General features: G+C 36.8%; 1 long non-coding RNA gene across 1 annotated transcript; it reads right to left on the reverse strand.

The window, feature by feature from the left end:
* Positions 1-2,943: 2,943 nt before the first annotated feature.
* Positions 2,944-7,710, reverse strand: LOC140594946 (uncharacterized). Its single transcript, XR_011996218.1, has 2 exons — positions 6,388-7,710; positions 2,944-6,299 (listed from the first exon to the last, which is right to left on the reverse strand). It is a non-coding gene; the product is annotated as an uncharacterized lncRNA (long non-coding RNA).
* Positions 7,711-23,195: the final 15,485 nt, after the last annotated feature.

Raw genomic sequence — 23,195 nt, forward strand, 5'->3', positions numbered from 1 at the left:
TTTTAAAATCTTTTTTTGTGTGTGTTCTCATCACAAGAATTTTTTTCTTTTTTGTATCTACATGAGATGATGGATGTTGACTAAACCTAGTTACAGTCATTTCACAGTATATATAAGTCAAGCCATCATGCTGTATACCTTGAGTTTACATAGTGATGTATGTCAATTATATCTCAGTAAATCTGGAAAAAAAATAGACAGTATTTGACTAGGAACACAATTGTTAATTCTTTTTTTTTTTCTCAGTAAAATTAATCTAATTGTTCTTGCAGCAGAAAAAAAGAAAAAAAGAATAGTGCCATGTCTGGGCATGAGGCAACCAATTTTAATTTGAGTTGCAATATTCAATATTTCTAACAAAATTCTAAAATGGAATTACTCTGCCTTAGGCTGAGCCTTAAAGTCTGAGAACAATAGGCATCAAACATTTTTCAGATCTTAAAGTAATGGACTATATGGAAAACATTCTTCTGCATTGTGAAATTGGTTCTACCAACTTTAGGTATCCACCTTCCAATCTTGTGTAAGAGGGAAAAAGAATTTTGAAGATAGTCTTTGAAGTGTTAAAGGCTTTCCTTTCCAGGAATCTAAGGGAAGAAGAATTTGCAAATTAAAGTCAAGAGGAAGTAAGTTTGGGGGTAGTTGTTGGTGGTGGGCTGCATATATCTTCTACCCCCATCCATCCCCTGCAGGAGAGGATGAGTTTAGCTGCCAGACAGGCTCCAAGGGATCACTCTGAGAGTCTGATAAGCACCCCATGGAATTTTAACCTGAAACAGGAAAGTGAGGTGGGAGGTAGTATTAGGAATGCACTGTGTTTCAACAAAATGTGGGGCACAGAAGCAAGGATTTTCCCTTGGGCCAAGCTAATCTTTGCTAATTTTCAGGAAAACACAAATTTAAGGTCATTTTAGAATGGATTCCCCTGGAAGCAATTATTACTCTAGGGAACAGAGGGATCCCAAAGGAGATAATGTGTGAAGCCAGGTAGAAGCCAGAACACCAGCAGATAAAAGGGAGAGCCAATAGATGCATTTATGTGAACAAGAGATGCCCCGGCAGGATCTCTAAAAATAATATGTAAAAAGTGCATTCATGAGAGAAAGAATTTACTGTGCATCAGCCCCAAAGAAGCAGGTATTTTCCCTAAAGTCTTCCTCCCCGTGAGCTCAGTAACCCTGGACTACTGGGTAGAGGACAGCTAAGAATCAGAATCAAGGGAAGGAGAGAAAGCAAGAAGGGAAAGTCATTCCTGCTCCCAATCTCCTCTGTAGGCTTCCCAATCTGAACTGGGAAAGGGGGAGAAACTTTAAGTTGAATGATTTTAAAATGTTGCTTATTATAGCACAGAAATGTTTACATTGCTCAGATGGAAATGTATTCTTCTGACTAAAAAGGATGAGAAAAGCACTGGGGCATGTCTGAGATCTGATGCAGGGAAGAGTAAGGATGAATTCACTGATGGGCAGGGGTAGAAACTTTAGAAATATAACATGATGAAGTTCTGGAATATAGGTGAGGCCCTAAGCCGACGACCAAGAAAGAATTCTTGAGATGCTTTTGGTGCAAAATGGTGGTTTTATTAAAGCCCTGGGATAGGACAAGAGGGCAGGAAGAGCTGCTGCCCTGGGCTTGTGAGGGAAGGCTGATATATACCTGATTATATACCTGGGCTAGTTTGGGGAGGTAAAGAAAAGGGAGACTTCAAAAAGATTTTTACTCTAAGGAGGACCTACAAGATACTAGAGGCCTTGCAATTGTCAAGTTAAAGACTGTTTTTCCCTCTAACAAGGCATTAACATTAAGACAATTGGAAACTTCCTGAAAAATGTCACATACACATCCCACCCTGGGGCGGGGGGGAGGGGGGGGGCTTCATTTGGGGGATATCAGCTGTACTTTGTCCTCAGCTAGCTCTGTTCCCCCATCATAATGTTCTCATTCTTTACCTGCTTCAGTAAAACAAGTACATGTTTATCAATCATTAACTATATATCAGGCCCAAGAATATATATTTCTTTTGACCCCCTTGGAAGATGGTATTGTTATCCACTTTTACAAGTGAGGAAGTCCTAGAGGTCCTGCATTATATTAAATGTTACTGTGCTGCTCTGTAGAGATGATACTCCTATAGATGCTGTATCCATGCCTCACCTCAAGCTCAGAGTATATGAAGTGATGAGACAGATATTCATCATTCTGTTTCTAGCTCTGGAATGTTCTGATGCACAGAGAAAGAAGATCAAGCACCTAAAAATAAGTTCTCCTATATTAAGCAAAAATACTATGCATGAGGTACGTTATATATTAACTCTAAAACCCAAAACTCCAAGACAAGTTATTGATCTTATTTTACAGGTTAACTCAAAAGGGCTGAGTAAACTGCCTGAGATTTCACAGCTAGTAAATGGTAGAGCCCAGATTCCAATGTAGGCCTGCCTGATTCTAAGAAAGGTATCCTTTCCACTATTCCCTACTCCCGCGTGTTAAGATACAAACCCATGGCAGGACATGGGGGCTAAAGATTTCATCAAACTCAGATGGCCCACTTAATGAGATATTTACATAGATTAAATAATATCTGAGATACATGGGAGAATTATTCTTATTTACATTTTACTGGTAAAATAAATAAGATACCCAAAGTTGAAATGTCCATGAACACAAAATAAATGTATGCAAACTAGTTTGTATGCCCTGATTTGGGTGTCTTCTCTACTTCACAATATTACACACAACAATAGAGGTTATTGGTTGTATGTAGACAGATACCCAGATTAAAATGATGAGAGCACTTTCTTTATATTTATTTTCCTAAAATAATAGGAAACACAGAGATGCAGTTAACTTACTCCTTAGAACATGGACAATCTCTGAATATGAAAAATTATACTAAAATGCTGCAGACTATTCATTACTTGTAAAGTAGGAATTAGGACAAAATTTCTTTATAGTGTTTAAGGTATAAAGTATTTGAAGCAATTTTATTTACCATTTTTGTCAAGCCAACATTTTCTGACTATTCATGATAAAATTCCAAAAAAAGAAAGTGCTTGGTATCAAAATATATGTTATATCCAAGATCATAACAGTTACATTATTTCCATTAGAACTTTTTAGAATAGAATTTATAAACCCCAATTGTTATGAAGCCAATCTGAGAATTGAGGTTGAAAAGCCAGAAATCATCTCTGAGAGGTTATTATCTGTATTTACTCATTGTTCCACTGTAATTTTATACAATCTGCGTTTAAAAGCTGAATTATGAACCACACAGCCATGACTATGTTTCCTCTCATTCTTTATAAAATAAGTAAAATATAAAAATACAGCAGTTACATTCTATCTTCTGGATTTTTAAATCACTTACATATTAAAACTAATGCTTAAATTATATGTATAACTCTGAGGGAAGAAAATAAGTACCATACTTGTTCATTCCATATGCAGTTTTCCCCATACTTCATTGATCAGGCTGTTTTCAGAGATTAGTTGTAGCACTTCATGACTGTTTGACTTCACAGAATAATATATTTTATATCCACTGATATTTTGATGCTATTTGGTTTGGAAAGAATATGGTTCAAACATTTGTATTATTCTCTGCAATGAAATCAGTTCTCTACTCACTGCAGTTTGTCTTTGTAAAAAACATTGTAGGGGGCGCCATGGAGGCTCAGTCAGTTAAGCATCTGACTTTTGTGCCCAAGATTGCAAATCTGAGAAACCACCAAGGAGCCAACACCGATGCAAGCACAGGAGGGTTTATTAACAAGCTCGAGCTTGGGTCCAAGTATACCCGACACAGCGGAGCAGGGACTTGGACCCTGAGGTTAAGAGGCGTAGCAGTTTTATAGGGGCCAGGGGCCAATGAGATAATCCTAATGCTTTCTTGGATTCGCTATCTTGGGCACAACACTGACTTGATTTCAGCTCAAGTCATTATCTCAGGGTCCTGAGATCAAGCCCTGCCACAGGCTAAGCCCTGGGTGTAGAGCCTGCTTAAGATTCTCTCTCTTTCTCTCTCTTACTCTACCCCTCCCCACCCTGCTCTCTCACATATTATAGCTTCAACCCACTTATTAATAGCAAACTAGATAGAAATGGTAAAAATATAGTTCATTTTTACCCCCCACTCCCAAATTTTAGTGGCTTTTTTTTAGACTATAAAAATAAAACCATTTATCACCATTACTGAAAATAAAGACAGCTTTTTTATTTCCTTGACAATACATTTTCCTTTTATATTTTTTCTCGATATATTTCACTGGCTAGGACCTCCAGTACAATATTCAGTAGAAGTGCTGAGATCAGAAAGCCACATCTTGTTTTTGATTGTAGGAAGAAAATATTCAATCTTCCACCATCAACAATGGTTTTAGATACGTTTTTCATAGATGCCCTTTATCAGATTGAGGAATTTCCCTTCTAAGAAGTTTTCCAAGAGTTTCTATCAGGAATGGATATTGAAGTTTGTCAAATAATTTTTCTCTATTGAGATAATCATGTGATCTGTTAATATGATGAATTACATTGATTAATTTTTAATGTTAAACCAATCTTACATTATCCTGGGATAAATATCACTTGATCATGATATTTACTGTTGCATTCAATTAACTAAATTCAAATTAAGGATTTTTGTGTTTGTTCTAGAGAAATTGGTCTGGAGGTTCTTTTCCAGGGTACTGCTGGCCTCACAAAATTAATTGAAAAAAATACCTATTTATTTTATTTATAAATACAGTTTGTCAATTTGCATTATTTTTTCCTAAAAGTTTGGTAGAATTCACAAGCAAAGTCATCTGAGAGTTTCTTTGTAGGAAGGTTTTGGATAAGTAATTAAATTTCTTTAATAGATATGTACTTATTCAAGCTAAATATTTCTTCATGAATGAGCTTTGGTAGGATGTGTGTTTCAGTAATTGTTCCATGACATCATCTTGTTGATTTTATTGGCATGCATCATTCAGATTATTTTCTTATTATCCTTTGAATGCTTGTAAGATTTGCAGTGATGTTTCCTTTCTCATTCCTAATATTGGTAATTATGTCCTCTCTTTTTTTTTCTTGACGAATTTGACTAGAAGTTTATCGAGTTTATTGATCTTTTCAAAGTTTTTTGTTGATTTGCTTTTATTATTTTTAACGTTTGATATTCATTAAATTTTGCTTTTTATTATTTCTTTCCTCTGTATACTTTGGGTTTAATTTGCATTTTTCCTAGTTTAAGTAGAAGATTACATAATTGATTTTAGGTCTTTTTTCTTCTATAAGTGTATAATGTAAGATTTTTCTCCTAACTGTGGCTTTATCCGAGTGCCACAAATCTTGATAAGCTGTTGTATCACCTCACATTCTCCAAAAGCATACTTTAAAATGAAATTATATGTGCAACAGATTTATTAAGTGAAGAGAAAGGTTGAGAGAAACACAGAAAACCTCAAGAATCTTTTGATTGAAATGCTGTGATGACTCCTGTGAAAAGAGAGAAAGAAAGGAAGAATGCTGTGTAAAAACAGAAGACTGAGGTAGAACTCTGAAAATCTTGGCAAGTCTGAAGGGAGCCTCAGTGTAAAACATCCCCTATTAGAGGAGCCTTTCATTGAACAAGGTGACTTGGTTCTGTATCCTCACCATGTTCAGTCACTGCCTAGGATAGGCCCAACAAGAGCAAGGCCACAGCAAGAATTCTGCTGCAGATCCTGAAGGTATCAGCTAACTGTACTCTTCATGCAAGGTTTTCTCTTTTAAGAGGACCTGACTGGCAAACTCCCATGGATGCCACAGCCTACCATGTCTGCCACAAGATTCATTTCTTCATATATTTTCAGTTTCTCCACAATTTTTGTGAATCTCTCTTTCCAAGAGGGACAAACCACAATCTCCATCATCATATTTGGTTTCTGGGCCACAAGAGGTCCACTATCTTTCCCCACTACTGATTTAAAGTTCCCATCACCCTTGGTTATCCCTCTGCAAATCTTGGTCATTTACCCAAACCAACTTTTAAAGATCTTAGTAGCTTACCCAACAAGGGACCCCAACTGCCCAACAGTAGCTTACCCCAACCCTCATTGCTGGGGAATGTGACCCACCAGGTAATTAGATCCTTTTTTGGGTAGAGTTACTGCAGTTTCCACTCATACTTAGAACTGGGCAGGAAGTACCAACAGGTATTCAAGTGGATTACCTTTGTTCCACATGTATTCATCCCTGCCCCTACTGTAAAAGCAGGCTTACTTCCTCCTGCTGATCAGGGTCAATTACCTATATATTAACTCCTTGCCTTTTAGTCCCTAGAAACAAGGAGAAAAAGTGTCAGTACAGTATCTATATCTTATGGTTTAGACACACTCATGCCATGTCTCCTGTCAAGAATACAACCTTTTGAAGACCAGGACCTTTAAACAAGCAACTCCAAAAGTTAGAAGAATGGGAGGCACAATGCCTTCTAGTAGATCCTCAGGATTGATAAATGGGATACTCTGGCTTTAACCCATTGGTTTCCAGACCCGTGAACTCTTCCTGTTGGAGATACAGAGATGATTAGTACTGATATTGTGACTTGAAGAATGGCATCCCATCATTGTAGAGTGTTACCTTGGAATTGGTACCTCAGTTGTGCCCCAATAGGCCATTCCAATATTCTATCAGTTCTCTTCTAGATGGTGTTGTATGTTATATGGAAAATAGATCTGAATCTCATACCTCTTTCACTATAAAATGAGTCACCTATTTGGATGTTATGATGTTTGGGATTCCTTGCGTACTGATCAAATATTTCATAAATTCCCAGATAGTGATGCTTGCTAAGACTCTGCAAGGTGGGAAGTTAAACCTTTCCCAGTATAAATATTAGATACTGTGAAGATGAACTACTCACCCTTCCTAGATGGTAGGAGCCCAATGTAGCTGACTATCAGCACTGGGTCTGCTGAGAAGAACCACCACTGAACTTAGAAATGTTAGCACCCCTGTCACAATGGTTCTTGATGTCCTCAGTAAATGGAAAGTCTTCTAAACCCTCTTATAGAGCACAATCTTGTGTGTCTTCTAAATTCATATAACATGTCCATTCCAGCTTGCTTACCACTCTTTGCCTCTCTATGCCATCCCATAGGATCTGCCATGAATGTAGGCCAATTTATTTGGCCATTTATTTGCCATAAATGTAGGCCAATGCTTTACCCAGGTTTTTAAGAACCTCTCTAGCAGTAAGTTTGCTCTCTGGTTCTCTGTCAGGGTGCTAAAGTCCTATGCCTTAAGAAAGTATCCAAACTCAAAGAATACTTGGTTTTATGTAAAGGTCTTCGTTTTATGTAAATCCTTGGTCTTATGTAAAGGTCCCCATGTTTCGCCATTCAAAATCCAATCCTAAGTATATTTCTCCAGCTCCAGCTAATATTCCCCTCACTCCTACTAATTTCTGCAGCTTCTTTAGAGTGGTATCACTTTTCTACCTTATAATTCCAGCATTCCCCCAGCCAAGTTATATTGGGTTTTTACCCTAGTTACCAGCCTAATAACAAGGAAAGTAGTTAGGAGTAACTCCTGAAGGACTCATCTGTTGACTTAAAAGAAAGTGTCTTCCTCTTGGAAGAACTTTGAACTCTTAATAAGGTATAGAATGGGCCATCTCTGCAACTCTGGGAGTTCAGGGTCATATTCAGAGCCCTAATCCTTGAAAACATCCATTCCATATGTTAGGGTACATTCATTATTATTCTCTTAACATCTTTCAAATATCTTTATCATCACTCTAGGCCAGGAATTTCCCTCCACTGGAGTATCTTCCAGGATCACCACCAGTGAATTCTTTTTTTTTTTTTTTTTTGATGGTTCATAACTTTCACTTCAATTTTTAATTTTTTCCTTTTCTTAAATTTAGCTTTTTTTTACTTATTTAAATTCAAGTTAGTTAACATATAGTGTAGTATTGGTTTCAGGAATAGATTGTAGTGTTTCATCACCACCACTGAATTTTTAAGCAAATAATTCCTCATCTTTTTTCATCTTTCACCAGGGATTATTTATGTATAACATCCAAGCTAGAGAGTGAGTGATCCAATCCCAAATCCCAGTCTTATTGCCTATTTTGTCAGGCCACTCTTAGTACTTACTGTGTCAATTCAGATTCTCTAAGAAGCAAATGTCAATACAGAATTAGATACACAAGCATTTTCTTGAGGAAAACACCTGTAAAGGGGAAAAAGGAGAGGGAGAGGAATAGGTGTGGAGAGCCTTCAGATTATGATGGGGATATGACACCTACAAAAGGAGTGAGGGAAGGAAGGTGGATTGGTTAGGAAAAGTCTCATTGAATTACAGTTTTGAGAAAATCAGAGCAAAGCTTAAGGGGAGCCCCAAAGTAAATGTTACTCATTACAGTAATTTAAGGATCTACATTGAGTAGGAATGGTCCAGTCTGCTCTCTGCTATGCTTGATAACTTGTGGGAGCAGCCCAGGAGACCCAGCAAGAGTACCAACCTTGGTATAAATGGTACAGTAAATAAATCTCAAAGGTGAGGCAAAGAAAGGGTTTCATCTAATTACTCCCCTTATGGTAGGTTCTTATTTGGAGATGATTCTCCATGGGTCTCTCACATTTCTTACTTCTTGTGAAGTAAGGCACTGATGGCCCATTTTCTGGACTATTTTTGAAGAATAGCAAACAAACTTGAATACAGAGATAATATCTTCATCTTCATCAAAGCAATCATACCTACTGTCCATCATAAAAGATTCAGGTTCCCTAAACTCAGGGTTCTTCTTCATGCAACCTCTGGCCTTCATTTGGTTGAGCTTATCCATTTTGACCCCTGTGGAGGTGGAGTCAAGAGGAAGATGCAAATATGCTGACACTCATGCTGCTTGTCATGCTATGGGTAACAAAGTCCTCAGTCTTTAACCCGGCATTTTAGAAATGATGTTAATTTGTTATCTTGCAAGTAGGATAAAACTCATATCCTTCACAGTTCTTGATAGTTCTGTCTTGAAGGCTGTTTCATTTTTTTTCTATGATTCATTGATTATTAAGAAGTATGTTGCTGGAAACAACCTAAGTGTTATCAGTCATTTAAAAAAGAAGGAAGTCCTGTTATTTGTGACAACATGGATAAAACTTAAGGACATTATATATAGTCATATAGCCATAACTGATATAACATACATGAGTTTGCATTTATATAGAACCACAGATTCAACATGCTCCACTTTTAAAAAGTTACTCCATGTGTGCCATCCAAAATAACAAGTCAAAATAATTGTGAGTAGAAAAATTTAAGCATCTGATAAAGGAGAAACTGATTCACCTTCTTGAAAATCTTGTTCCTATAATGATATATAACTACTTCATATTTCTTAATATATTCCTTTCCTTTTGCAGAATGTGTTATTTTACCAGAACAGTACACCTTAATATATTCCTTTCATTTTAATAGTACTTGTGCTATATCTTCACTTTTTATTTTATCTTAGAGTGCTATATATAAACCTGATTTCCCACCTTACATGCATAACTAATTCCTTCATTAGGCCAACTGAAGTTGAAGGCTTTGAAACTGAGCTGAATTAAAACCATATTAAATCAATTCTTACTAGTGTCCTGTAGTTTGTGGAGAGAGAAAGAGAAATAGAAGGAGAGAAAGTATGTCAACTTTCCCTGGATTTTTAAAGTCAAGAAGAGAGATTAAAGAAGATAAAGTATGACACTGGTGTTTTATGGAAGTTATGAATTGTCTCATCAGCTAGGATAACTCTGCTTCATGCTCTAGGTGACAAATGGGAAGCATACATGGAAAACTACTATCAGTTATCTCTTCTGACATAAAGAATTAATTATGAAGTACTTACTAAAAATATATGAGTTTAGTATCTATTTAGATACTAGAACTTTATTTCTGCATCTCAAATATTTTTCAAAGTATCTTCAAGATTTAGAAAAACAATTAATATTTGTGCATCTGACACATCCATTTGTTGAGCATCTCTGGCATTACCCAGACACTATTCCAAGCACCAATTTGAGACAGCAGTCAACAAAACATGCAGAAATCCCAGTCCTCATTCAGCTTTCCCTCTAATGGAGGGAGACTGACACCCAAATAATTAATAATTATTAATAATAATAAGCAAGAATATTGTACGGTATTTGTGGTAGGCAGAATTATAAGATACCCTCCAATGACTCTTGCTCTTATGTAATCCCCTGGCCTTGAGTTGAGGTGGAAAGAGGAATATAATAGAAATCATTCCTGTGACTATGTTTCCTTATATGACAAAGGTGATTTTGTAGATGTAGTCAAGGTCCCAAATCAGTTGATTTTAAGATAGGGAGATCTGGATGAGCTTGACTTAGTAACATAAATCTTTTATATTTATGTGGAGGTCAAAAAACAGGGAAGTCAGAGATCTGAAGTGTGGCAGGATTCAATGTAAGGAGCATTCTCTAATGCTGATGATGAAGAGGGTCATACAGCAAGGACATGAGAACCTGCAGAAGCAGAGAAAAGCCTCTGGCTGACAGCCACCAAGAAAGTTAACACCCACTCCTACAACTGCAATGAACTGGTTTCTGCCAACACCCTGAATGAGTCCAAAAGCAGATTTCCCCCCAGAATATCCAGAGAAAATTCAGCCCTGCTCATACATTGATTCCAGACCTAAGCAGACACTAAGCAGAACAATCACACCATGATGAACTTGGTAACTACAAAATATTTGCTAATAAATGAGTACTGTCTTAAGATACTAAATTTGTGGTGAATTGTTATACCACAGTAGAAAATTAATGCAGGAGCTTAAGAGCCTATGTAAAGAAATAGGAGAAAGATGTGAGAGTGTGTGCTGGAAATAGAAATGGAATTGGTGGAGGTAAAAGTCTAAGAGTTGCCATATTTGAGTAAAATGTAGAATACAGTAAAGGAGACTGATTTGTGGATATCTAGGGGGAAAAGTTTCCAGCAATAAGACCATCTACAAAGATGTGAAGTAAGTCTTGGCTGTTATTAACCAATTAACATGGCAGAGTGAGTTACTCAAATGAAGTATAAGGTATAGATCCTGGCTGCTTTAAAGAGTTCCTAGTTTAGATGAGAGAGCAATCTTTCCCTCTCTCTCTCTCTCTCACTTGTCTTTCTTTTACCCATTTCCACATTCTTCCTTCCCTTCTCCCATTCATTTCTTTCAATAATTATTTACTGTATGTCTATTTTGTGCCTGGAACTGTGATGGACGGTGAGAATATAATACTGGATAAGACAGACATAGTCATTTCCTTCAGGAAGTTTACTATCTATTAACAGTAAAGGGGCAATCACAAGCAGGATGATAAGTTGTATGAAAAGAACAATAAACTATAGTACAGAAGAACAAAATCAAGGTGACCAGCCTTGATTTGGTGACTCAGAGAAGCTTTCTCTAAGCAAGTGATATCTAGGCTGAAACTAGAAAGAAGAGGATTAACCAGGAAAAGAGATTTAGATGGGAAGCCGTGTTTCCTAGCAGGGGGAAACTAACAGGTCTAAAGGCTCAGAGAAAGGACAGAGCATGCTCACAGAGGAACCCACAAGGAGTTCAGAGTGCCTGGACCATGCAGTGCAAAGGACATGGGATAGGGAAAGGTGGGGAAATGTTAAAAGTAAACTTGGAGAAGTAGGCTGGGGCCAAAATAGAGAGGTCTTTTGAGCTATGTGAATGACGTTGGATTTTGCCCTAAAAGCAACAGAAAGCCATTGAATGTTTTTAAATGAGGGGATTTGCCTTTCAGAAATATTGTTCTGGTAGTTACATGGAGTATAGATGTTTATGAGCCAAGACAGAAGAGAGGGAGGCCAGTTGGTGTGAGGTTCAGCTAACCAAGAAAGAAAGAAGGAGTGCCTTGGCAGGAAAAGAACACATAGACAGTAAGAGATAAATTCAGGACAGACTTGAAGGGAAATTTATAAGAATATGATATGGAAGGATTGGAGAAAATTCCAGAATGACTCCCAGGTTTCTAATTTGGTTCACACCATGTATATCACTATCTGAACTATGTCTAATATATTTTCATTATATTTTAATTAGTTCCATAATCAAGTACAAGGAAAGTGGTATTGTGTAAATACTGTAGGTATTGAGAAGAAAAGAGGACAACGGGCAGGAGCAATGTTGGAGAAGTTTTCTGAGAAAGATGGAGCTTGACTGGGACTCAAGAAAAGGTGGTATTTGATTGTAGGAGGGGAGAATGGAAGATACTTCTCTGAGTGGGACCACCCAAGAAATGGCAGAATAAGAAAGAATATAACTGATAAGAGGCCGGGGTAGACAGGCCTGAGGGAGAGAAGGGTGCCTCTGGGAGTAAGATCATTTCTCTAAGGAGGGTCAGGTTACAGAAGAACTTCAAAGACAGGCTTTGGAACATTGGACATGATCTTTGGATCATTGGACATGAACATTGGACATGAACAGGGAAGCATGGTCAGTCAGTGAGTAAGGAGTGAAAAATCAAGAGCTATGTTCTCTGAAGGTTAGTCTAGTTTCAGTCAACTGGATACTTTGAACACAGAAAAGGATGTGTGGGTACTGGGAGCACAGATAAGTTGTTTCAAAACTCCAAGGAAAAGGTAATGATGTTACATAGCAGGGCACAATCTTGTTAATTAGGAATAAAGGACAGATAAAGACAGTCTTATTTTTGAATCAGAGCTACACATTTGGAAGGACTAGACACTGAGAAGATAAACCCAGTAGCATATTTGGGGTGATGTGGCAAGCAGAAGTTTAATGAGGCAGTTAGCATCAAGTCAGTCCAATATGGACCAAATAGAGTTTGCAAACAAGTTAGTGAGGAATCCAGGATTATGTGGTACTTAGAGATCTGAACATGCAGATGAACAGCATTGGTGGTTCGTATCAGGAAACCCTACTAATGGTTGGCAAAGCTCCAATTAACAAGCAAGGATTAAGAAGACTTGGCCATTAGAAGAGATACTGTCAAGAGCAAAGCAGGTACCTTGGTTAAGGAAGGACTAGATCATTCCATTCTCCCTCCTACAATCAAATACCACCTTTTCTTGAGTCCCAATCAAGCTCCATCTTTCTCTTTAATTTATTATACCCCGAATTGAGTCTATCTTCCCCCTTCACCTCTTCTCTCCTGTGAGCAACTCCTCACAACAATATACATGATATATACTCTGTTATATATAATACATGAATCTCTCGCTATATATAATATATACTCTATAGATTATATGCTTGCATAAATTAAAATTTGACCCTTTAAAATATACTTTTAAGAAAATATCAGATTGGGGCTCTTGGGTGGCTCATTTGATTAAGCAGGTTCTATTCTGTAAGGGGTACTGTTCAATACTAAGTACTAGGAGAAAATGCCAGACTATCACTTTTTAATATAAAAGCCATGAAGTTTTATGAACATACAGGAATTTAAGAAATGAGAACCAACCTGAGAAATTTATTAGAAACTCAGCTTCAGGTAACTGAAAGCACCAAAGAGATATCAATACAATTACTAATTATATTCTGAAATTGTTAAATATGCATTTTTGGACTACAAGCAAACATAAAATGCTTTAATTCTTATTCACAATGAACTTCAGACCTACATTCTGCTCAGGAGAAAAGGGACTCAAAAGTAGATCTAAATTTTAATTGAAGGTAAAAGAACTGATAGAACTTTTTAAATTTTTTCCCCTGAATTCTGTCAATGGAAAAATCTAGAAACAAAGGGAATTCCAATGGCAATAAACATCCCTAATGCTCAGAGTCTCATCTTGAGAAGTCATTTTCCAATTTAAAGAAAGGGAAAGAAAAAACAGGGATCCTGGGAGAAGGAACGGATTCCAAATCTGAGGCCATAAATGTATATAAGATGAGTTTGGAACACTAGATAGCAAGAAAGCTATCAAAGACTATTAGGTTATGGAAATAAGACTTACAGCCAGTTGAAAGAAGCCAAAGATGGGACAATTTGATTCCCATTAAGGATAATAACTGAAACGCAGTAATATGTTTAATTTCATGAACTCATAATTATATTAAAATAAACTAGTCACTAATGAAGGATACAGTAATCCAACTCAATGTAAAATTAATAAATTTTTAAAATAGTAAAATTTAAAAATAGTAAATTTTAAAATAGGAAAATTTTAAAAATTGAACATTTTTCCTGCTTTACCAGTATAAACTATACCACCAGATAAACAATAAATAGATGAGGGAAAATTTTGCTTTTGGATTATTTTTTTAAGATTTTATTTATTTATATATGAGAGACACAGAGAAAGAAGCAGAGACATAGGCAGAGGGAGAAGGCTCCCTGCAGGGAGCCTGATACAGGACTCCATCCCAGGACCCTAGGATCATGACCTGAGCCAAAGGCAGATGCTCAACCACTGAGCCACTCAGGGACCCCCCCTTTTTAAAAGACTTTATTTATTTATACATGAAAGACAGCTTTTGGATTTTTCTTAACAGAATTATTCCAGACAGTAAATGAAGAAATAATAGAATGCAGCTACTACCATTTTGCAACTCAAAGTGGATCTAGGCTTTTAAAATCAATGGCTACTAACATCACTAAAAGAAGGGCAACTAGAAATTAGAAGTTTCTTGATGAGAGAATACAACACCATTTTAAAAATGGTCTTTAAAAAGCACACACAACTAACTTGAATCTGATAAAACCCTTCCCATTTTCCAGCTACTAATTTACAGGAAATACAGAGTTTAGAGAGATATGTTATAAAACAATACTGGGATGCAAAGAGCAAATGTGAAATTCTTCAAACAATTGACTGTGTTTTCAACAAACAAATCACAAAGGGAAAAAGAAATGGGTGAGTAACCAGTCGATTAAAGGAGAATTACAAAACATTATAATCAATTGAAATGTGGAGTCTTAATTCAAACTATTAGAAATGTAACATAAGACAAATGGACATTTGAACACTACATATTTGATGATATCACGGATATCTACCAAAATATATGTGGAGGAAGTGATACAATCTCTAAGATTTCTTCAAAATAATATGAGAAGTGGATGCAGGTACAGATGAAATAAGATCAGCTACGTATTAATAATTATTGAAACTGAGTTTGGGGTATATGTAGGTTCGTTATTCTATCTACTTTTATATATGTTTGAAATTTTCCAAAGTAAAAAATATATATGCTGTTTGGGACACAAGTTCAGCCTGCACAAAAAAATTGGTGATAATATTTAAACACCAGCTTGAACTTCAGATTTTATTCTTGCTGGAAAGAATCACAGCTTTGAGAAAATCAAATACTCAGTACAGGGCTGATTGGCATGGATCTACTGGATGTGGAATAAATAAGTAGATTACACAGAATCTGATTTTCTAAAGAAGAGGATTTGGACCAAAATCAGGAAAGAGATTTTCCTAGCTACTCTTAGATTAAAATGTCATTAGCACTCTAATTAGTTGTGCCCAGCAATGTCCCGGCAAAAAAACCAGACAAGCTACTGGAAATCACATAGCCAAAGAGGTTTTAAGAGAAGAATGACTTGCAGACCAGTGGGCAGAATGACAGGGACCAATAAGGGGTAGGAAACCTCTTAAAGGGCAAGAGGAGAGAATTGTATATCCTGAATCCTGCCAGAGCTGGAGCCTGCCCTGCACGAGCGGAGCCGTGGCCACAATGGAGTGAGTCCTGCCACCTCCACAGGGAAACAGCAGGGGAGACACAGAGAAGAGGTAAATATGGAGGTGGTTTTTCCTGTTGCCCTCTGATCTCCTGCAGGCCTTGACATTGGCTGAACCCAACTAAGCCAAAGGGTACAGGAGCCAGTGCGATGTGGTCTGGGGCAGGCCATCCTCCCAGTCCAGCACATAGAAAGATAGACAATGATGCTAGATAGGGACCAGCTGACAATGACCTCCACAGAATGCATCTTTCATCAACACCCAGGCCACAAAGTAAGTCTGTAAACCATTTGTTTGTATATTATGTGTGTACATACTGACCATACAGTTTATAGACTCTATAGTTTAATCTGCTACAGGTATTTATTTTGAAACATACAGAAACATGTATCAACTCTTGGGTGTGCTTGTGTATGTGAGAAGAGAGATCCAGAGTATGGATTCATTTCTCCTTTACATCTAATCCTTCAGTTTTAGGATGTGTATTTTATTTTATTTTTTTACCCTACTTTCTCCTACAAGTGGACCTTGAGAACTTGTTTGGAGGTTCTAGCAGGGGAGCACAGCTACTCATATACCCTTGATCAAAGAAGGGTCCTCCCTTGTGCGGGATGGTGGTCCTCTTTGATCAAGCTAGCACACAGCAGCTTGGGGAGGGATGCACATGGGACAGTGAAGGAGGAAGGGGACACCAGGCTAGCCGCCAGAGCAGCCAAATCAACCCTGGCAATCAATGAGGTGACAGATGTTGCAACCAGATCACCCTCCAACTCAGATTTATTTAAAATAAATCCCAGAAAAGGAAATACAAATGTCTGATTAAACTATAAGATGTTTAACATTGCCAGAAGTTTGGGAAATACAAATTAAAATAACAAGATACTATTTTTTGCCTATCAGATTGGCAACTATTTAAACATTTTATAAGGTCAGGTATTGGTGAAGCTGAGGGGTAAGAGGAACTCATACATTACAATAGGGAAAGTGCAAGTCTGTCCACTTAGTTACTTGTTCAGTGTGATGATATCTACTCCAGAGTGCAAGAACATCTACTCCAGAGACAGTGCAACAACATGACTAATAGCTCAGAGATACTCTGGGGGCAGATCCCTGCTCTGCCACTTAATCTCCATATAATCTTTAGTGAGTTACTTAATCTCTCATATCTTAGTTTCCATCTTCTTACTAAAAATACTTATTCTTGAGGCACCTGGGTGGCTCAGTCAATTAAGCATCCAGCTCTTGATTTCGGCTCAGGCGATGATCTCAGAGCTGTGAGATTGAGCTCCCGGCTGGGCATGGGACCTGTTTAAGATTCTCTCTCCCTGAACACAGACAACACCCTTTTTGAACTTGGGTACAGAAACTTCTTGCAAGATACATCTATGAAGGCAAGGGAAACAGAAGCAAAAATGAACTATTAGGACTTAAGATAAAAAGCTTCTGCACAGCAAAAGAAACAGTCAACAAAACTAAAAGACAACCTACAGAATGGGAGAAGATATTTGCAAATGACATATCAGATAAAGGGTTAGTATCCAAGATCTATAAAGAACTTATGAAACACAACAGCAAAGAAACAAACAATCCAATCATGAAATGGACAAAAGGCACCAAAGAAGACATAGACATGGCCAACAAGCACATGAGAAAATGCTCCACATCACTTGCCATCAGGGAAATACAAATCAAAACCACAATGAGATACCACTTCACACCAGTGAGAATGGTGAAAATTAACAAGACAGGAAACAACAAATGTTGGAGAGGATGTGGAGAAAGGGAAACCCTCTTGCACTGTTGGTGGGAATGTGAACTGGTGGAGCCACTCTGGAAAACTGCGTGGAGCTTCCTCAAAGAGTTAAAAATAGAGCTACCCTCTGACCCAGCAATTGCACTACTAGAGATTTACCCCAAAGATACAGATACCTGCACCCCAATGTTTATAGCAGCAATGTCCACAATAGCCAAACTGTGGAAGGAGCCTCGGTGTCCATCAGGAGATGAATGGACACGGTGGTCTATGTATACAATGGAATATTACTCAGCCATTAGAAACGACAAATACCCACCATTTGCTTCAACGTGGATGGAACTGGAGGGTATTATGCTGAGTGAAGTAAGTCAATTAGAAAGGACAAACATTATATGGTCTCATTCATTCGGGGAATATAAAAATAGTGAAAGGGATTAAAAGAGAAAGGAGAGAAAATGAGTGGGAAATATCAGAGAGGGTGACAGAACATGAGAGACTCCTAACCCTGGGAAACGAACAAGAGGTGGTGGAAGGGGAGGTGGGCGGAGGGTTGGGGTGACTGGGTTACGGGCACTGAGGTGGGCACTTGACGGGATGAGCACTGGGTGTTATACTGTATGTTGGCAAATCGAACTCCAATAAAAAACATACCAAAGAAAGATATATATACAATGGAATATTATTCAGCCATAAAAATAATTAAATCATGCCATTTGCAATGACAGGGTTGGTTCTAGACAGCATAATGCTAAATGAAATAAATCAGTAAGAGAAGGATAAATACTATATGATTTCACTCATATGTGGTATAAAAAAAAACAAAACAAATGAACAAAGGAAAAATAGAGACAAACCAAAAATAGACTCTTAACTATAGTGAGCACACAAATGGTTACTAGAGAGGAGATGGAGTTGGGGATAGGTGAAATAGATGATGGGGATTAAGAGTACACTTACTCTGACAAGTACTGAGGAATATATAAAATTGTTGAATCATTATATTGTACACCTGAAAGTAATATAACATCATATGTAAATTATACTGGAGTTAAAATTTTAAAATAAATAATTAATAAATAATTTTTAAAAAAGAGTCTCTCTCCTTCTGCTCCTCTTCCACCCCTTCCTCCCTAAATGAAAATAAATGCTTACTCCCCATATGCCTCAGTTTCTTAATCTAGGAAACGAGGAAAGAGTGCCAGGCACATTAGTACTCAGTAAACACAAAACATGTCCATACACCATAAATCAGCAATATTACTCCTCCCCTATCTGCATAAAGAAGCTGATGCAAGGATATTTATTTCACTACTATGTGTGCTGTTTTTCATAAGAAATAAATGGAAACAATCATTTGTATTCATTGTTAGCTGTGGAAAAATTCCTTTTTTTTTTAAATTTTTTTTATTTATTTATGATAGTCACACAGAGAGAGAGAGAGAGAGGCAGAGACATAGGCAGAGGGAGAAGCAGGCTCCATGCACCGGGAGCCCGACATGGGATTCGATCCCGGGTCTCCAGGATCGCGCCCTGGGCCAAAGGCAGGCACTAAACCACTGCGCCACCCAGGGATCCCAGCTGTGGAAAAATTCCTGACATATAATGTTGATTGAATAAAATATTAATGAAAAATATATGCTTCCTATGGAGATTTTTTTATATCTACTAACAAATATAATATATTTATATTGATATCTGTATAAGTTTTAGAAAATTTCTGGGGGGAATATTCTGAATTGATAACAATAATTATTCCACAAAGGGTCTAGGATCAGGAGTGAGGAAAGATAGTCAAAAAAGCTTTATGTTTATTTGTTGTGTTTGAATTCTTTTTTTTGTGTGTGTGTGTGTGTTTGAATTCTTAACAAAAAAAATTTATTCATGAGGCACTGTGTGATTAAAATTTAATACAGTTTTGAAAAATAATTCAGGTCCACCTGAATCCAAAACCAAAGCAGATAATCATTACATATCAGAAAAACCTTTTCATTGACCCCAAAAGCCTTTTTTCTGTGGTTACTTCTTCATTCAAACCATAAAAATTATAATCATGTCTAAAATTGTTTTCACTTGCTGCCTTGCTGCAGTTTTTATATTAATCATTTATTTCCTACTAAATATGAGTCATACCAAGATGTATGAATGGTAGCAAAGATCTGAATCCTTTCTGATGATCTATAGTACATCTACCTGCTACTTTCAAATATCATTTTTTCTTTGAATATAGAAAGAAATGTCAATAACTAACACAAATATCCAGTTACAGTTTATAGTTAACTAACATTTTCACATAAATAATAGGAGCTTTGAAAAGGCAACTTAATAATTTTCCCTGAAGAGTTATAAATGAGATTTATTTTATTTTATTTTTTTAAAGATTTTATTTATTTATTCATGAGAGACACAGAGAGAGAGGCAGAGACACAGGCAGAGGGAGAAGCAAGCTCCATGCAAGGAGCCCGACGTGGGACTTGATCCTAGGCCTCCAGGATCACACCCTGGGCTGAAGGCGGCGCTAAACCGCTGAGCCACCCAGGCTGCCCTATAAATAAGATTTAAAATGTGAAAAACGGAGTTAAAAAATCAGAGAATGGAAACAGAATAATTTTGACTAATTCAAAGTTTAGAGTGAGAGATTATCCAAACTTTCAGATGAAACCTGGAAAAAAAAAAAAAAAAGAGAGAAAGAGCAAGATAGGTTGCAGATGAAGTTTGGTGAGAAAAATATAAAACTGTAAATGTTTGAATTTGTTTGACAAATTTTCTGAATCATGATTACTGAAATATGTATGCAAATATTAGAAAGTAAACAGTTCTTAATCATTATTTATCTTAATGATGATATTTTACATTATAGAAAAGCCAAAAATAATTCAATTGTTATATTTATCATTTTTTTTTCCCTGTGGGAAGTCAACATATCAGGGAAAATATAATTTTTGTAAACAACTACGAGCTTAAATTCCATCTGGGGGAACTATCCAAATTGGGGTCCTAGAGTTTACAAGGAAATTATCTCACCCACAGTCAAATAAATCAAGCATAAACCATAAATCAGATATCACCAAAATATGAAATCGGATCAGTTCATTCCTTGGATGGTGATGTCCTTGATAATCTATTGTTAATATAATCATTTGAAAATTATTAATATTATTTACTATCCATTGAACTTAACATCACTTTTATTATTAAATTGCTTATTTTTATGCAACACAATGCTAATACTATAATTTTGTAGAATTAATAATGATGTGGAGTAAATATTCAAGCTCTCTATAATTTCTTGATTCTATGTTTTTTATTTATTATAGCCCTTTTATATCTGTCAACAATAATATCATAAAAATTGCAGGTCTCCTATGGATTGTTCCCCCACCCCCAGATAGTTTTCCCCTACAAAAAAGGTGTAGTGTTCAGGGTAATAATTTCGAAATGGATTTTACTTTAAAAATGTGGTGCTATTGTTTAATTATATTTTAAAATATAATTAATGAATTTTAGTCGTTCATAATCATCGACATTCTACAAAACAACTGATTTCATGAAGGAGGAGCTATATTAAAGATAGATATTTGACTTGGGTTTTTTTTTTTTAAGATTTTATTTATTTATTCATGGGAGGCAGAGACAGAAAGAGGCAGAGATGCAGGCAGAGGGAGAAGCAGGCTCCATGCAGGGAGCCCGACGTGGGACTCGATTCTGGGTCTCCAGCATCACGCCCTGGGCCTAAGGAGGCATTAAACCGCTGAGCTACCAGGGCTGCCCCTATTTGACTTAGTTTAACACATGTTTAATCTGCTGAAAGATGGAGCAAATTCCATGTAGCTAATGCAAGTAAACTTCAAAATAACTGATTCCGCTATGCTTTAAAACTTAAAAACCAGATAAACAGAGTATGTGGTACTTTCCTTGATAAAAGTCGAGGAGCACATCTTCTTTCTTCTACTTTACCACTGGATTGCAGCACTTTCATACGCTTGCTACAACCTTGGGGATCCTGCATCCTCTAGACAATGCTAATGAAAAGGAATGCTTTTCCAGGAAGGAAAGCCTTCTCTGGGAACCTAATGACTTAGAAATATTTTTGGAAGAACTTTGTTTTTAATTAACTCATTCTCGTTTTCTATTTCCCTCTTTCCATCCTTCTATCATAGCTACACCCCAGACACTATCATTACTCTCTCCTAAGCCCAAGAGACCATTTAGTACCACTGATTATTAGCAACAGGTGATATTGAAAACATACTACAAATTATTGAGACTTGTTTTGTTTTTTTTTTAATTTCAAAGATTATTTCCTTTTCAAATATGCAGATAATAAAATAACTCAAAGAAGAAAATAAAAATCAGCTTTCATCTCATTGCCTAGATGCACCTACAGTTAACATTTTGGTGCACATCTTTCCAGAGAATGTCCTATACATGCTTACTTTTTAAACAAGGGGCGCATGGTGGCTCAGTAGGTCAAGCATCTGCATTCAGCTCAGGTCATGATCCCAGGGTCCTGGATCCAGGATCCAGCATCTGTCATCTGGCAACCTGCTTGGTGGGGAGTCTGCTTCTCCCTCTCCTTCTACCCTTCCCTGAAACCCTGTCCATTCTTTCTCTCTTTCTCTCAAATAAATAAAAAATCTTAAAAAAATAAAATAAACACAAGCATATTTTGTACAGCCTAGTCATTCACTTAATATATTGTAATTTTCTTTACATATGAGTGAACATTGATTTGCAAACATTATTTTTATGGCATCATAGCATTACATATACAATATATAATATGCAATGTGTAATATACAAATAAATGTAAAATGTTGATACATATAGGTTTTAAAATTTGTAAATGTAACTATTTTTTTTAAGATTTTATTTATTTATTCATGAGAGACACAGAGATAGAGGCACAGACACAGGCAGAGGGAGAAGCAGGCTCCATGCAGGGAGCTTGATGTGGGACTCAGTCCCAGGACTCCAGGATCACACCCTGAGCTGAAGGCAGGTGCTTAACCATGAGCCACCCAGACACCCCATAAATGTAACTATTTTTTAAAAATGTTTCCCAACCTTAGTGCTAGCTACTGGAGGACTGGGTAAGTCCTCAGATCTACAAACAGGCCTTCACAAATTACGTAGCCTCTGGTAAGAGCTACTATCTCCTGCTTCTGTTCAAGATGAGAATTTACTTTGGATTCTATCCCTGAAAATTTATCCTCATCATTGGGAAAATTTAGTGTTTCTCCCTTTGTGCATTCATGAAGTAAATGCTTATCTCCTAAAACACAATAGCATCAATATCACATTGCTTCTTGAAAGTTGGTATAATATTTATCTTTCTCCAGTCTCTCTGGGAATACCCTAGGAAGTCTAGAAGTATAAACTGATGGTGGTTTACAAGATAAAAAGCCATAATGATCATGACCATGAGGCTAAGCAAGGGTGAAAAAAGTTGCCACTACCAAACAGAAACCAATTAAGAGGAAATAGATCAATACACCTTCAAGTTCTCAGCCATTTCTTCACCTAACCAACACTCCTTGATTATCTGCTATGTGCCTGGCACTGTGCTAATTCTAGTGAGAAGAACCATTGATATACAGATGATAGATAGTTGACAGAGGTAAACTCGGGGTACTATGACACTCTTAGGAAAAGCAGCCTCCATTGATGGAGGTAAAAAGTGGTCAGAGGAGAGGTCCAACTAAGAACTAAGATTAGGCAATTAGAGCATTAAATTAATTAAACAAAGAGGCCATTATAG

This window comes from Vulpes vulpes, chromosome 13 (assembly GCF_048418805.1).
Source record: "Vulpes vulpes isolate BD-2025 chromosome 13, VulVul3, whole genome shotgun sequence".
NCBI classification, from domain to species: domain Eukaryota; kingdom Metazoa; phylum Chordata; class Mammalia; order Carnivora; family Canidae; genus Vulpes; species Vulpes vulpes.